The sequence below is a fragment of the Lepisma saccharinum genome, chromosome 4 (assembly GCF_977018435.1).
Source record: "Lepisma saccharinum chromosome 4, izLepSacc3.1, whole genome shotgun sequence".
Classification (NCBI taxonomy): Eukaryota; Metazoa; Arthropoda; class Insecta; order Zygentoma; family Lepismatidae; genus Lepisma; species Lepisma saccharinum.
Genome location: NC_139232.1, coordinates 98,792,117 through 98,806,958, shown reverse-complemented (window position 1 = coordinate 98,806,958; position 14,842 = coordinate 98,792,117). Strand labels below are relative to the sequence as shown.

The window sequence follows — 14,842 nt, the reverse complement described above, 5'->3', positions numbered from 1 at the left end:
CACTCCACGCTAAGAGTAATTTAATTGAACAAACACTTAAGAGATGGCTCTGGCTAGTATAAATAATATCACGTGACAGTAGGTGGCCAATCGCAAAGAAGGAATCAATTCGCTGCAACAACAACATACGATTTGATTGGCTGACTGGTTAATTCGCGGAGTCATGTGCTACTGATATGCCATCTGTTTGTAAGAAGGCCAATGAGCTCAAGCTTAGGAAACGGATAACTGTTCATCGTTCCTTTATCTGATCTCTCTCTCTCTTTCTGCGTGTGTGTGCTTGACAAGCAATATTAAATACAGATTGTTTTTATGTTATTAGAACATTAATGTATTCGCTTCTTGCTTATTGCCTACGATATCATTAAAAAGTTAATGTCGAAGAAACGACAAGGAATATCATTAATACGTACAGTTGACGTGTAAGTAAAAAAGATAATGTCACAAAAAATAACATTTCTGAAGATAAATGTAATACTTCAAGCAAGTTATTTAACAGCCCGATACGAGATACTAATGGTCCTTGTAATCGAAAGGAAAAGGTATTGCAACCCTCCGAATGCCGGTTTACATATGTAAAAAAAAAAGTTATTAGGAATGTCCTGGAATGCAGCAGGACCTCAGAAGGTCCAGTTCCCGCCACTGAGCCATCACGTGATTGTTTCCATCCACTAAGAGCAACGCTGTCTCGCAGTTCGAGTCTCCTGGGTGAAGGGTAACAACTTTTCTCCTGAGATCGCTGCCTACGTAGGGACAAGTGGCCATCCACCATCGTGAGGAAATTGGGGAGCTACGAATAAGTAGCATAACCCGTTCACGAGAACCTACCACAACGATTGGGGGTTCGTCGTTCTAACCACACGTCACCCCGAAATTAAATTTCTACAGTTCATCCTCATCGTCGCGACAACTCAAGAGATAGAACAGTGACGTAAAACAATTGACATAAAAGAAATATCGGGAAGTGCAGAAAGAGGAAGAAAGGAAAAACTAAGGAAGAATTATAGAAAGGAAGACAGAGGAATATTGAAAGATCTATAGGAAGATGGACAAAGAAAGAGGAAGAAATACAAGATGTAAGAGAAACAGAAGAAGAACAGAAAGAAAGGAAGACATATAAGGAAGGAAGGAATATAAGACAGAGGAACTTTGGAAGAAATATAGAATGAAAGGCAAACAGAGGAAGAAATGCAAAAAAGGAAGAAGTACAAAAAGAAGGAGAAACAGGAAGAGAGAAAGAAAAGAAATGTACAAAGAGGAAGATGGAAGAAATACTGAATGAGAAACAGAGGAAGAATGGAATTCAATGGAACTTGAAACATTTGAAAGTAGCGAAATTCAAAATGGAAGTCCTTTCGCTGCTTCCCCCCAGAGACCTTCCTGCAAGTGGGCGTCATGTACAGGAGTCACGTGCTCAATTGCACTGTGACCCCCACCATGTATCGATGCTACCTTGAAAAAATAAAAAAGTCTTCCGAGAAGACCAAACCCATCAAAATTACACACCCACTCGTTCGAAACACGATTATCATTTTCTCTCCTCTCTTCCCCTTCTAGTTATTATTATATATCTCGATGCAATCCTAATTTCAAAATGTTCGTGGGTGTGTTTTCGAGGAAGGATGTCATTACGGAGACAAAAGAATTGGCTTTCTGTGGAAACGCCGACAAATCAAGGAAATTGTCTCTTTGTGGTTGGACCAGCTACCAAAAACACGATGTTGCATTGTTTCCTTGGAAGCTGGCTGCCTCAACTATACAATTCTAACATTTTATGACATTTTGGTGGTTCAGTTCGTACACTCAGAGAACTAAATGCATCAAATTCACATTTGATGCATATTTGTATGTCGTGAAAGAAACACCAAAGTGCATCACTTGATTCAAGTGAGGATTTCTATCAGTCGAGATGCACTTCAATGCTTCAGTTGATGCGTTTTGATGCACCAGAATGCATCTTCTTTGATGATGCACTTGAACGTTTTGCCTGAGTTACATAAACTCTGTAGCTCCGACCAAACGTTTAAGTGCATCATCCAAAAAGATAGAGGAAGGTGCATCAAGGAACATCAACTGATGCATTGAAGTGCATCTTGACTGTAATAAATCCTCACTTGAATGAAATGATGCACTTTGATGTTTCTTTCACAACATACAAAAATGCACCCAAATGCATCAAATGTGAATCGGATTCTTTCAAGAAGCCATAAAACACACTATAGTGCATCAATCGATGCATTCTTGTGCATCAATCGATATCATGCATTTAGTTCTCTGTGTGTACAATTACTCATATATTTGTGCGTGTGCGTGTGTGTGTGTGTCGTAACATTACTTTGAGGGCGCATCGGATCCCATCGTCGCGGTTTCCTTGCTATCTAGACCGGAGTCCATTCAAGTAGCTACCCAAATTGTCCTCACAATGCTCGATCAACATCGCAATCTTAAAGTACTTAAAAGATCGAACCCAGCACCACTTGCACCAAAGTCGAGAGCGCTAACCATTGGGTTACGAGGGAAAGGTATGCATTTCGTTTTTCTATGCTATTCTTTACAAACTGATTGATTGATTTGCTTTATTTTACTTCGCATTTTGTGCCAATTTTGACAAATTTGCGAAGATGGGGATGAGTGATGACATGCTGAAATTGATGAATGAACACTCACAAACATCCATGCCCAGGCCGGGATTCGAACCCGGGCGTCGTAGCGTGATGATGTGCTAACCACTCCGCCACGGGGCCGGCTATTCTTTACAGACATACTGAAAATATACACCTCTATAGGAAAGAGAGAGAGAGAGAGAGAGAGAGAGAGAGAGAGAGAGAGAGAGAGAGAGAGAGAGAAAGAGTTCTCTTTCCTTCTTTCTCTCCCTCCTTCTTATAATGAAATGAAGAAGGAAAGAAAGAATATGTGTGTGAATAAATGGAACATACATTATCTCGGTGCGGAGTGCACACACAGAAAACTAAATGCATCATATCGATTGATGCACCAGAATGCATCCATTGATGCACTATGGTGTATTTTGTAGCTTCTTCAAAGAATCAGATTCACATTTGATGCATTTTGGTGGATATTTGTATGTCGTGAAAGAAACACCAAAGTGCATCATTTGATTCAAGTGAGGATTCCCTTCAGTCGAGATGAAGGATTCTTGCCAGGACCTCGACTCAGCACCCAATCGTCTGTCAACACCTCCCCCCCCCTTTCCATTTTTCGTTATATACACTAATATCGGAGTTGTCCTATGTTGCCGGACTTTTGAATCACCCTGTACGTACACCCACACAAGCGCACACGCCGCCTCGGTGGCCGACTCACGATCTCGCTACGGTAGATTCCGGGTTCGAATCCTCCCGTGAACATTGTTTCTTTGTGAACATCTCTTCACCGAATTTCGTGTAATCTTTCATCCTAATCGGCGCGATTAGACTAAAGGGGCAGAACAGCGACGGAGAATAACAAAGAGAGAGAGAGAGAGAGAGAGAGAGAAAGAGAGAGGAAAGAGAGAATAAAAAGGAAGATAGGAATCTTGTATACCTGTCTTGATTACTTAGAAACTACTTAATATCTTCTTCTTCTAATATATAAAAATGGATGTGTGTGTGTGTGTTTGTTCCGGCATAACTCTCGAACGCCTGGAGCGATTTCAACCAAGCTTGGTACACATATCACTTGCAATCTGGAAAGAAATACTGTGGGGGAAGACACCCCTGGCACCCCTAGGGGTGTGATTAGGAAGCGGTGACATGTAAAAATAATCGAAAACGACCGATATTAGTGTGAAATCCATAGTTTTCGGGGTCGCTAAGATGAATAATGACACTGCGAATGCCGTTCAAACCCCTGGCACCCCTAGGGGTTGGGGTAGGGAAGAGGGTGACGTAAAAATAATCGAAAACGACCGATATTAGTGTGGAATCCATAGTTTTCGGGGTCGCTAAGATGAATTGTGACACTACGAATGCCGCTCATCTTCAAGTTCATCACCTATCGGCATGACGGGTGAGAGGGGGTGAGAAATAAAATGTCAAAAATGACCTACATTAGTGTCGAATCCATAGTTTGGAGTGGGTAAATTCATTAGTAAACCCACCCTTCAGAAAGCAACAGTATATAGTTAGAATTCATTATTTTCCTGTCTAATAGAAGATTGGGATAAATAAATAGCCGGGTAACGCCGGGCTATCAGCTAGATGATATATAAAACTGTGTATGATAAACAACCAGTTAATTTCGATGTAAATGCATTCATTGGTCGGCTCGTTGAAGACTAAACCAAGGTCCGTCGAAGCCCACACAGGTCAACGGATCTTGGACTAAACAACCAATTTAAAAAACAGGTAACCGACTAGTACTGTTGAAGCACGTACGTTACGCCGTAAACGAAGTTCCAACAAGTCCGCTGGCCATCATAACCGGTAAAAGTCTTCATTACGGGCAACAATGGACCTCCACGGCCTTATCCAGCAACTTCCTTGCAAAAACCTTATTATTATACCATCAAAACCGTCAATCCCAACAGCTGGCCAAAGATTGCAACGACACAATGGACGATAGAGCCAATCCAGTGAGGTCCCAGCCGGTTTACCACCGATTGTGTGGACAACAAAGCCCTTGATTGTCTTTGACACGGGAAGACGCTAGCCATCAGGGCTTATTATATGCAAAAAAAAAAAAGTATCTCTTTTCATCTTGGTTCCCTTTGCTTTTTGGTCTTCCACCCGAACGGACGGCGGCAGTCGCAAAAGATGAAAGAGGCGATCTGTCGTCTCATTCGCTGATGGTAAGTCTCTATTAGGAAGAAGGTTTAGCAGAAGTGGGTAGAGCCCAGGTGCGGGTTCATGGAGCGCTTAGATGCTGAGTGTTACTTAGGTGGCAAGGTAGCCAGAGATTCTTGGCGGTCTCCTGTCATCTCCTCTTTGGCAGTGTTGCCAGCGCTGGATTGTTTCATATTCAGATGATTTAATGAAAACAAAACTAGGAACTTCTCCGCAGTGACAAGGCTTTACGATAAGGTGGATCAAGGTGAAATAATCTAGTCCCACACAAATAGGCACGTGAGTGACAGAGAAGGAAAAAAGAGAGAGGGCGAAATAAATAGATACAAAGGAGAAAAGATTGAAAAGGGTATGAGAAAAGAGGAAAAGTGAAAGCTCTAAAGAAATAGAAGAATGAAAATAGACGACAGACAGATAAAGAGAGGGGGAAAAGAAATAAATAAAGAATGGTAAACAGAGGAAGATAGCAACAAATAGAAAAAGACAAACAGATAAAGAAAGGAAACATATAGGAAAAAAGACAAACAGAGGAAAAAAATAAGAAATATAGAAACAAGAAAATAAGAAATATAGAAACAAACAGAAGCAGAGAAAAAAGTTCTCGGGTTGAATCCCGGCCTGGGCATGGCAGTTCTTTGTGAGTGTTCCTTAATCAATTTCATCATATTATCATCATCGTCGCGATTATCTAAAAGTGGCAGCAGATCAAAGAAACAGAAGAGAAAATATAGAACGATATAGGAACAGAGGAAGAAATATATATAAAGAAAGAAAAACACAGGAATAAAGGAACAAATATAGGAACAAACAGAAACCGAGGAAGAAGTATAGAAAGAAAGAAAAACAGAGGAAAGAAGAAAGAATGTAGGAAGAAAGGAAAAGATAGGAAGAAAGAGAAACAGAGAAAGGAAGAAAGAAATGAAAACAGAGGAATACAAATACAAATAAATGAAAACAGGAGGGAAGAAAGAAATGTAGAAAGAAATGAAAACAGAGGAAGACAAATACAAGTAAATGAAAACAGAGGAGGGAAGAAAGAAATGTAGAAATAAATTAAAACAGAGGAAGAAATATACAAATAATGAAAACAGAGGAGGGAAGGAAGAAATGTAGAAAGAAATGAAAACAGAGGAAGAAATATACAAATAAATGAAAACAGAGGAGGGAAGAAAGAAATGTAGAAAGAAATGAAAACAGAGGAAGAAATATACAAATAAATGAAAACAGAGGAGGGAAGAAAGAAATGTAGAAAGAAATTAAAACAGAGGAGGGAAGAAAGACATGTAGAAAGAAATGAAAACAGAGGAAGACAAATACAAATAAATGAAAACAGAGGAGGGAAGAAAGAAATGTAGAAAGAAATGAAAACATAGGAAGACATGTATAAATAAATGAAAACAGAGGAAGACAAATACAAATAAATGAAAACAGAGGAGGGAAGAAAGAAATGTAGAAAGAAAGAAAAACAGAAAAGAGAGGGACAACATAGGAAGAATGGAAAAATATAGGAAGAAAGATAAATAGAAGGAGAATATAGCTACGTAGAAACAGAAAAATTTCAGGAAGACGAAGAAAGGAAGAAATATAAAGATAAAATCGGTGAGGAAGAAAAAGAAAAAAAAGAGTTAAAAGTTGGAAAGGCAGAGAAAAAGACAGAGTAAGAGAGACATTGACAACCAACACAGTATCCACTAGAAATCTTGCGACGACTCCACTGTAAAACTTGCACTCGCCACTGTTTTGACCTTACTCGTGTCTTGTCAGGCAGAACGAGAAGCACACAAGGTAAAACAGGCGAAAGAAGTTACACATCGTACACTGACGACTTATTCTGGCACCATTTTGAAAAGGCAATGCGTTGAACGGACGGCACAAAGACCCACTTGCGAACTGACCTCCTCGAAACAAAACTCGCACATAAAGTCAACACCTATACATTCTTAAAAGATATCAGGAAGGGGTAGCATTGCCCTGGCATACACATGCATGCCAAGTGTGCCCCGGAGAGCCTAACTGTGTATGGAAAAAGGAACTGTCTGTAATATGATACTCATATGCAAAAGATGGTAGCGTTTTTTCACTCTTGCGTTGACCCTTCCTTTAAAAGTTGTACTCATTGCAGAATAGATGTCACTGGTGTGCTGCTTAAGATTTCGCTTAACATTTTTCCTGATACAGCAAGGAAAATTTCGGAAGTATTTCCAGTTTAAAAGTAACCATAAATTTTTGAAACTTGGTTCTCATTAGAATTTCTTGTTTAGCGAGCCCGGGTTTGTGGTTACAGAAATAGGCATATGCTGTAACAGAATGTTACAAATAACTCTTAAAATATACCACGCGGGTAGAACCGAAATAGGTGGTATCGAGAATAGGCAAGACAAGACTCGTCACAGTCTCGTCTCGTTTCAAGGCTCGTCTCGTGTCGAGGCTCGTCATGGTCTCGTTTCGAGGCTCGTCATGATCTCGTTTCGAGGCTCGTCATGATCTCGTCTCGCTTCGAGGCTCTTGAGGCTCGCTACAGTCACTTCTCGTCTCGTGAAGATGAAAGCATATATCGTTCTGTTGTTGGTATCTAAACCCGTATGAAAAAAAGAAAGAGGCTTAAAATAATTACAAATAATTTTTTTTACGTTAGCAGTAAAAGAATTACGATTTAGCTTAAATTGATTGACTGATTTGGCTTATTTTACTTCGCTTCTATGCCACATTTGGCTAATCGAGAAGATGAGAATGAGTGATGATATGATGAAGGAACAATCAATCAACCATGCCAAGGCCGGGATTCGAACCCAAGACCCCCGGCGTCGTAAATTTAGCTCAAATTTCTACTATAATATACTGAAGTATCGAGGGAGACAAGATTATCGGACAGTAAGTCTTGGCTTTAACGACATTCGTCGCTCTTGGTCTCGATGACGTCTCAAAACTTCACACGTTCACTATATAATATTTGCAACATAAAAATACCCATACAATACCTAGTTCAATTCGCGTGAAATTCTAACTGGAAAACCTCTAAACACAATTTTCTAGAATTCAGAATACCAGTATTCTCGAAACGGTTCTTGCCGAGACAAACAGAGCCTAAACTAATTTCAGAAGGAATTCAGGAAGAGTTTCAGACAGCCGAGTACGGTTACAGCTCACAGTCAACATCCACAAGCCCAAGAAATTTAATTCACGCTTTGCTCATTGTCCTGACAACTTAATTAAACCGTACACAATGAACGCAGCGCCGGCAGTCCAAATTGTTTTTTACTGACATGTTAATTGTCACGCAACTGGCAACACTGCATGCAAACAAGCAAGGTCGCATCTTTACAGGGTTGCCGGGTGTTGCAAAATTTTCGCAATAACAGCTAAAGTATGAAATTGAACGGAAATTTCAAGTACTTGGAGGAAAATCATTGGTAGGTCTCCCTAGCTGACGATGTCGCCTTGTAATCAAGATGGAGCGGGTTCGATTCCAGGTGGAGGTACATTTCACACATTGGTTTAAGTGTAGGTTCAGCCATGTTTGGCTTCTATGACAGTACATTAGACTGAAAACGAACTTTACCTTTGATAACCTTGTAATTTTGTTTTCAGGAGGTTCTGAACTGGTTTCGATAACTCGTAGGGATACAACTGGTTGATTGATTGTTGTTTTGGCGCCCTCTATCTGCCACTTTTGGCAACGATTGAGTTGATTGATCGAGTGATTTGCTGTTTGAGTCCACTTTATGCACAGTAAGGCTAATCGGGACTGGACCTACAGTTTAAAGTGGAATCCGAAACACTATGTGCCTCCACCGGGTATCGAACCCGGGAACTTTTGGTGACGATATGGTGAAACTGATGAAGGGACACTCACAAAGTACTAACCATGCCCAGGCCTAAATTCGAACCCAGGACCCCTCGTACCGTAGCGCGCTATGATAAATACTCCACAACAGAGATTGGCATATTTCAGTGGTTCGAAAACACTTCAAACTGTAGGCCTGGTCTTGATTAGCCTATCTGCGTACTAAGTAAAACTTTGCTTCAAGCTCACGCTATGCTCCGACAGACTGGTGAGGTGTGGATCTATACTGCTACCTCTGGATTAATCGCGACGAAGAAGATGAATAAAGAACTGACAAGACAAATACAATGATACACCCATGCGTTAACCAGGGTCAAGTAACTCTGTCCACTTCGCACCGAAGGTTAACAACGAGTAACTATATCTTAATTTCTTATTTAAAAAGTAGATCAAGACGAATCAAGAAAAAAAAAGAAGACCATTTTATCCGGATATCGGATATTCTGATAACTGTACATGCAGATTATCCGGATATCTCAATTGTATGGATTATCCGGATATTCGGATATTGTATTATTCGTAATATTCGCATTTTACTGTACGGATTTTATACAATTCTTTCCTTAAATCTGAACTATCCGGATATTCGGATTATCCGAATTTTCGGGACATTCGGATATCCGGATTATCCGTTGCAAGCAAAAAGGATATCGGATAATTTGAAATCCGGATCTCTCTAATTTCCACGAATACCACGGGTTAATACTTTTTGTGGTGACTGAAAAATATAATGGGCATAATTTCAATACTGAAGCGAAAATCGCACCTCCACCGTCTGGCAACACTGCGCATGACCACTTCCTGCTAACAAGAGACGGCTAATTGTAATTACAAGGCCACGGAAGCCTATCCCCGGCATTACCACACCCTGCAAACATGGACAATACAGGTGGATGGATGCATCGCGGGGATAGTTTCCCATACACTTACACAAGCCTGCCTTCTCGCAGATTAAACACGCGAGAGGAGGAAGGAGACTCAAAGCAAACAGCGAAAGAGGACCACGATTCCTTTTTAGCGCCGTTGCGGAGGAAATTCTGCATCGTCACTCGCCGTCACGGTTGCTGCCGCCGAACCAACAGCTCTGACCGCTGAAGGACCGCGGAAGAATGGGTCGGTAGCTGTGGACGTCTGGGAAAGAAGTCAACAATATGTTTTGGAAAGTTCTTTGGGTTTCCGTTTCTTATGGGATTGGCCCAAAGCGGCGCTGTTTACCTTTGATGCTGGTACTCGTAGGAACTTGAAGCCTTTGAAACGTGGTACCACAGGATTGATTGACTGTTCTTTTAAGTCCACTTCATGCACGGAAAAGCTAATCGGGACTGGACCTACAGTTTAAAGTGGAATCCCAACAACCATGTGCCTCCACCGGCTATCGAACAAGGCGATGACGCTACCAGTACGCCATCAGGGAGGCCCTGGTGCTACAGGAGAATGTTGAATTGATTGACTGAAGTTTATAGTAAGGACTGGTGAGGGGCACATCCAGATGCTAACACGCCGCGAAATTGGGTTACTAACAGCCCTAAACCTTGCCTCCCAACCTATCAACGTAGACATTATTAGAATTCTGCGAAAATAATGCATGCAAGTTGGTTTGGAGGGCTACGTTTTATGTTATCAGAATGATTGAGAAACTGATTCTCGCTAAGTGTTGGCAGCTGTGCACCGCACCAAACTCTTTATAGTATGGATTGGGCACATCCAACACATAGGCTCTTTTTGCCAGTCTCGCAATAGGGAGAGACCTAAACTAATACAAAATTGAGGATAGGCCTTCAACAAGAAATTAAAATATGTCTGTTCAAAGCTTCCTTAGTTTTTTCTGGAAACTAAATAATTCAGTCATTTCCTAAAACGTCATGGTCTCGTCGGAGTAGGGATAGCCATGTCGGAATGCCATCGTTGTTGAGTTAACTTTCCTAGGTTCAGTTATCTTAGCATAAAATATGATGCAATTTTTCGGGCCTGGACCAAAAAAGGTATTATTTATGCTAAGAGGTCTAAACCTGACGTCAGAAGACGAAGGGCGGGGATTGACCAAAATGGTGTTTGAGTTTCGTGCGATGAGTGAGAACAAGGAAGTAATAATGGAAACTGATCTTGAAGGAAGAACAGAAGGATGAAATACATTGGCAGGACCAGGATGAATTATATGTATATGGAACAAACAAATTCTTCAATATGTTAATTGCGAAAGCTACAAAGAAATAACGACATTAGTAGAATACAGGAACATACGGAGAAACTAAACAAAGTATTGGTTTATGATTGACTAATTTACAAGGGTCGTTCAAGGTTGACCGGGACTTTTATTTCTGCAGAGGAAATAGGTAGCAGAAGAAACACCAAACTATGTCAGTTTTTCAAAGTATTCTCCGTGCGCGCCGAGGCACCGTTGCCATCGTTCTGGCAGCTCCCGAATTCCTTTGGCGTAGAAAGAACTTGGTTGTTGTCGTAACCACTGGAGGACATCGCTCCGCAGTGCTTCGTCTGTCGTGAATTTCTTCCCTCACAGATGGTCTTTAAGGGGTGCAAACCAATGATAATCACTGGAGGCTAAATCCGGACTGTAGGGGGGATGGGGCAGAACTTCCCAGCGCATGTCGGCCAGAGTTGTTGTTGTCACATTGGCCGTGTGAGGGCGGGCATTGTCATGGGGAAGAATGACATTTCCAGACAACATCCCAGGTCTTTTCTTGCGAATGGACTTTCGTACAGCACCACTCAACAATGTGGAGTAATACTGGACATTAATCGTGCTCCCTTTGTCCAGAAAATCCACATGGATAACGCCCTTCATGTCCAAGAAGACACTTGCCATGATCTTTCCAGCGGACGGCTGCGTTTTGCTTTTCTTGGGGGGCGGGGAACCTTTATGCCGCCACTCCATGCTGCGTCTTTTGGTCTCTGGGGTTGAATTGTGCAACCATGTTTTATCACACGTGATGATGGATTGCAACAATTCATCACCTTCTGCTCGAAACCGATTCAGAAGCTGTTCACAGACCGTCCTTCGTGTCCACTTCTGATCGAATGTCAGCTGGCGGGGAACCCACCTTGCACAGATTTTGGGGAAGCGTAAGTGGTCGTGAATGATTGTCTCAACACTCCCGACACTGATATTCACCTCGGTAGCAATATCCCGCACTGTTACTCGCCGGTTCTCAAGAATCATTTGCTCAACACGTGCGATATTCACTGGTGTGACTGCAGTCTGGCGAATGTGTCCATGCGCTTCATTTGTCACCAGATCCCGTCCTTCGCGAAACTGCTCACACCATTCGTACACTCTTGTCCGCGACATCGTTTGATCACCATACTGTGCTTGCAATCGTCTGAAAATCTCAGCTGGTTTCACTTTCTCCTTCACGAGAAATTTGATTACACACCGCTGCTCCACAGCCACAGACACACTGCTTGCCGCCATGTTCGCTGCAACTGCTGCGCATGCGCGAAATACATCATGCCGGGCGCTAGTTACTCGCGAAGGAATACATTACGTCACCCGCACGTTTCATCATGATCCGGCTATTCATCGATTTTTTACGTACGAAAATCCCGGTCAACCTTGAACGACCCTTGTAATTTACGTCCTTTTTCTGCCACTCTTGGTTATTCGCGGCGGTGGAAATGAGTGGTGATGAGATGGACGAAGAGACAATCACAAATACATATCCCCGATATCGCAGTGGCAGAGTTGACGCCTTGTAATGAAGGAGTCCCGGGTTCATTACCCGGTGGAAATATATAATTATTATTTTTACGAAAACTGCATGACTAGTTTTCGAAAAAGTTGCAAGTCAACTTTTTGTTCAGATAGGCTAACGCGGATTGTACAGTCACGGACACTGCCGGCTTGTAATGAATGTGTTAAGTTTGAATGGAATCGTTACAAGCCGGCAGTGTCCGTGACTGTACCTACAATTTAAAGTGGGAACGGAACCACAATGTGCCTCTACAGGGGGTCGAACGAGCGATACATTGATCATTTGGCGACATAATTGTCACTATGCCTTCTTAGAGACCTCAAGACGGTTTTCTAAATGAAATGAACTAATACCTCATTTCAGAAATATGTTTTTTCCATGCTTGGATAGCTTTAAATTTAATAACCAACCTAATTAACTCTGTTTCAACAGCAATACAATACACTAAATTGCACTATTTCAGGTACATTCATTATAAAGCTGTAACCAATTGCTATTTTTAAAAATTGATGTTCAGCAAATATAAAGGTTATTATAGTTGCTATTTCCTAGTATTGTTTGTCCATTGCGTTTCAATTTAAAAGATAGAATGCGAATATGCAATAATAGATGGCCTTCTTTATTAAAGTAACTTATTTGTAGCATTTACGTATTTCACGAAAATGTTATGTACACGTTTCCAAGATTAATATTAAATAAATATCGGCTATTCGGAATATAAATTTGGTAGACTTTATAAAAAAAAACATACCTGTCAGAAATGAATTATGTTTAGAATCCCTGCATAATCAACTACTTACTTCTCCACAAAGTCTATACTTCTTTATAAATTGATAAGGCACTTCTTATTTGTTTGTACAGGGTGGTAAATAACCTTTTGCTAGGGGTCTGCAGGAAAAAGTAACAACAATTAAGAAATTATGGTAATACCAAATGTTTACTACGACAATTGTGGTTACAAAAACAAAATTAATAGTTAGTTCACGACAATGCCCCTTGCTTCAAGGCAAATGCTAAAACCAATACCTTCTTCGGCGAAGTGGCATTGACTTCTTCAGCAGTTCTGAATGGCCCGGTGCATCACTGGACCGGACCGCTATTCCCGGCCAACACTCCTTGCACATCTGGAACAAGTCCTCCGTGACATGGAATGGAATACGGACTGTTTGCGAATCTTCTGAGCTCCTACCCTGATCGTCTTCGTGCTGTGAGAGAAGCAAACGGCGGTCGTACTAACTTTTAATTTTGTTTTTGTAACCACAATTGTCGTAGTAAGCATTTGGTATTACCATAATTTCTTAATTGTTGTTAATTTTTACTGTGGACCCCTAGCAAAAGGTTATTTCCCACCCTGTACACTCCCGTGAGTAGCAACTTTTGTACTTCATAAACATCATCACAATTATCATCGAACTACAAGGAACGTCTTCAAGTGCAGAAAGAGTCACTCGGTTCCAAGTCCGGCTTGTAAAGAGGGTGTTTCGAAATGACACGATAAGCGGCACATTTCTTCGACGAGTGTCTGCAAATCCTTGTGTTTCGGTGTGGCAAGAGCCTTAACAATGACCTTAAATGCTGTAAGGATTTTGACTATATTAAGTTTGCGACATATACTTGCATTCTCCTTTTCTTCAAGTCTGGCGAATATGGAAATCGGAGCCAATGAGAACGAGGCCGCAGAGATGAAACGACCGCTACTGTATAATTGGCGAGTTACTCTTGCCGTAACCTAAAGCTACAATGACAATTACAAGAACATCCCAGAGTCTCTCGGATCTAACCTTGTAATTAAGACTTTCGAATAACTTTACCTAATAACACCGCCTGTTCGACGGGACGGTTGTCAAACCCGCCACCTTGATCGTTCGAAATTGCAGGAGTGAGTCGAGCTGGGAAAGCGCCGTCGGAATATGGCTAGCTAACGAGCCTCCGCCGCCGGTTACGGCCAATTGTCGTTCTTCTTGTCTCTCATCTTCCAAATGGTTTATTGTTTTGCTACCTGCACCGCCCATTCTCTTGGGCAACCGCGCCATTAGGGAAGAACTAATTGTGGACTTACTCGGATGAAACAACCTCGTGTTCACAATCCTGGAGCCCTTTGTGAGAGACCAATCGATTCTTCCCACGACTCACCAACTGGCAGTAAAAGAACAGTACCAAGCAAGGTTCTGCATGGATTTGCGAACAATCAATCAGTTCCTTGTCTACTAGTTAAAACAGCGGCAGAGTGGTTAGACAGTGCGATATCGGTTTCGAATCCCGGCCTGACCATGAGTGTTCTATGTGGGTGACCCTTCATCAATCATAACTCATCCTCACCTTCGCCAATAGCCAAAAGTAGCGTAAAAGCGAAGTAAAATAAGCCAAACCAGTTAATAGTAGCCAAGTTATCCATCGCTGTGATAATGAACTCAGCTTTCAACAATATGAGGTTCAAGAATTGAAACTAAAATCCGTATTCAATGGTTCGGATACAGTACCAATTAGCCTACAATTGCATAAAG

The 14,842-nt window shown here is 41.5% G+C and overlaps 1 protein-coding gene across 1 annotated transcript in view; it reads right to left on the bottom strand.

Moving 5' to 3' along the window:
• LOC145986657 (uncharacterized) overlaps positions 1-14,842 on the bottom strand; it is a 426,247-nt gene that overhangs the window by 36,494 nt on the left and 374,911 nt on the right. The gene's annotated exons all lie outside the window — the stretch shown is intronic.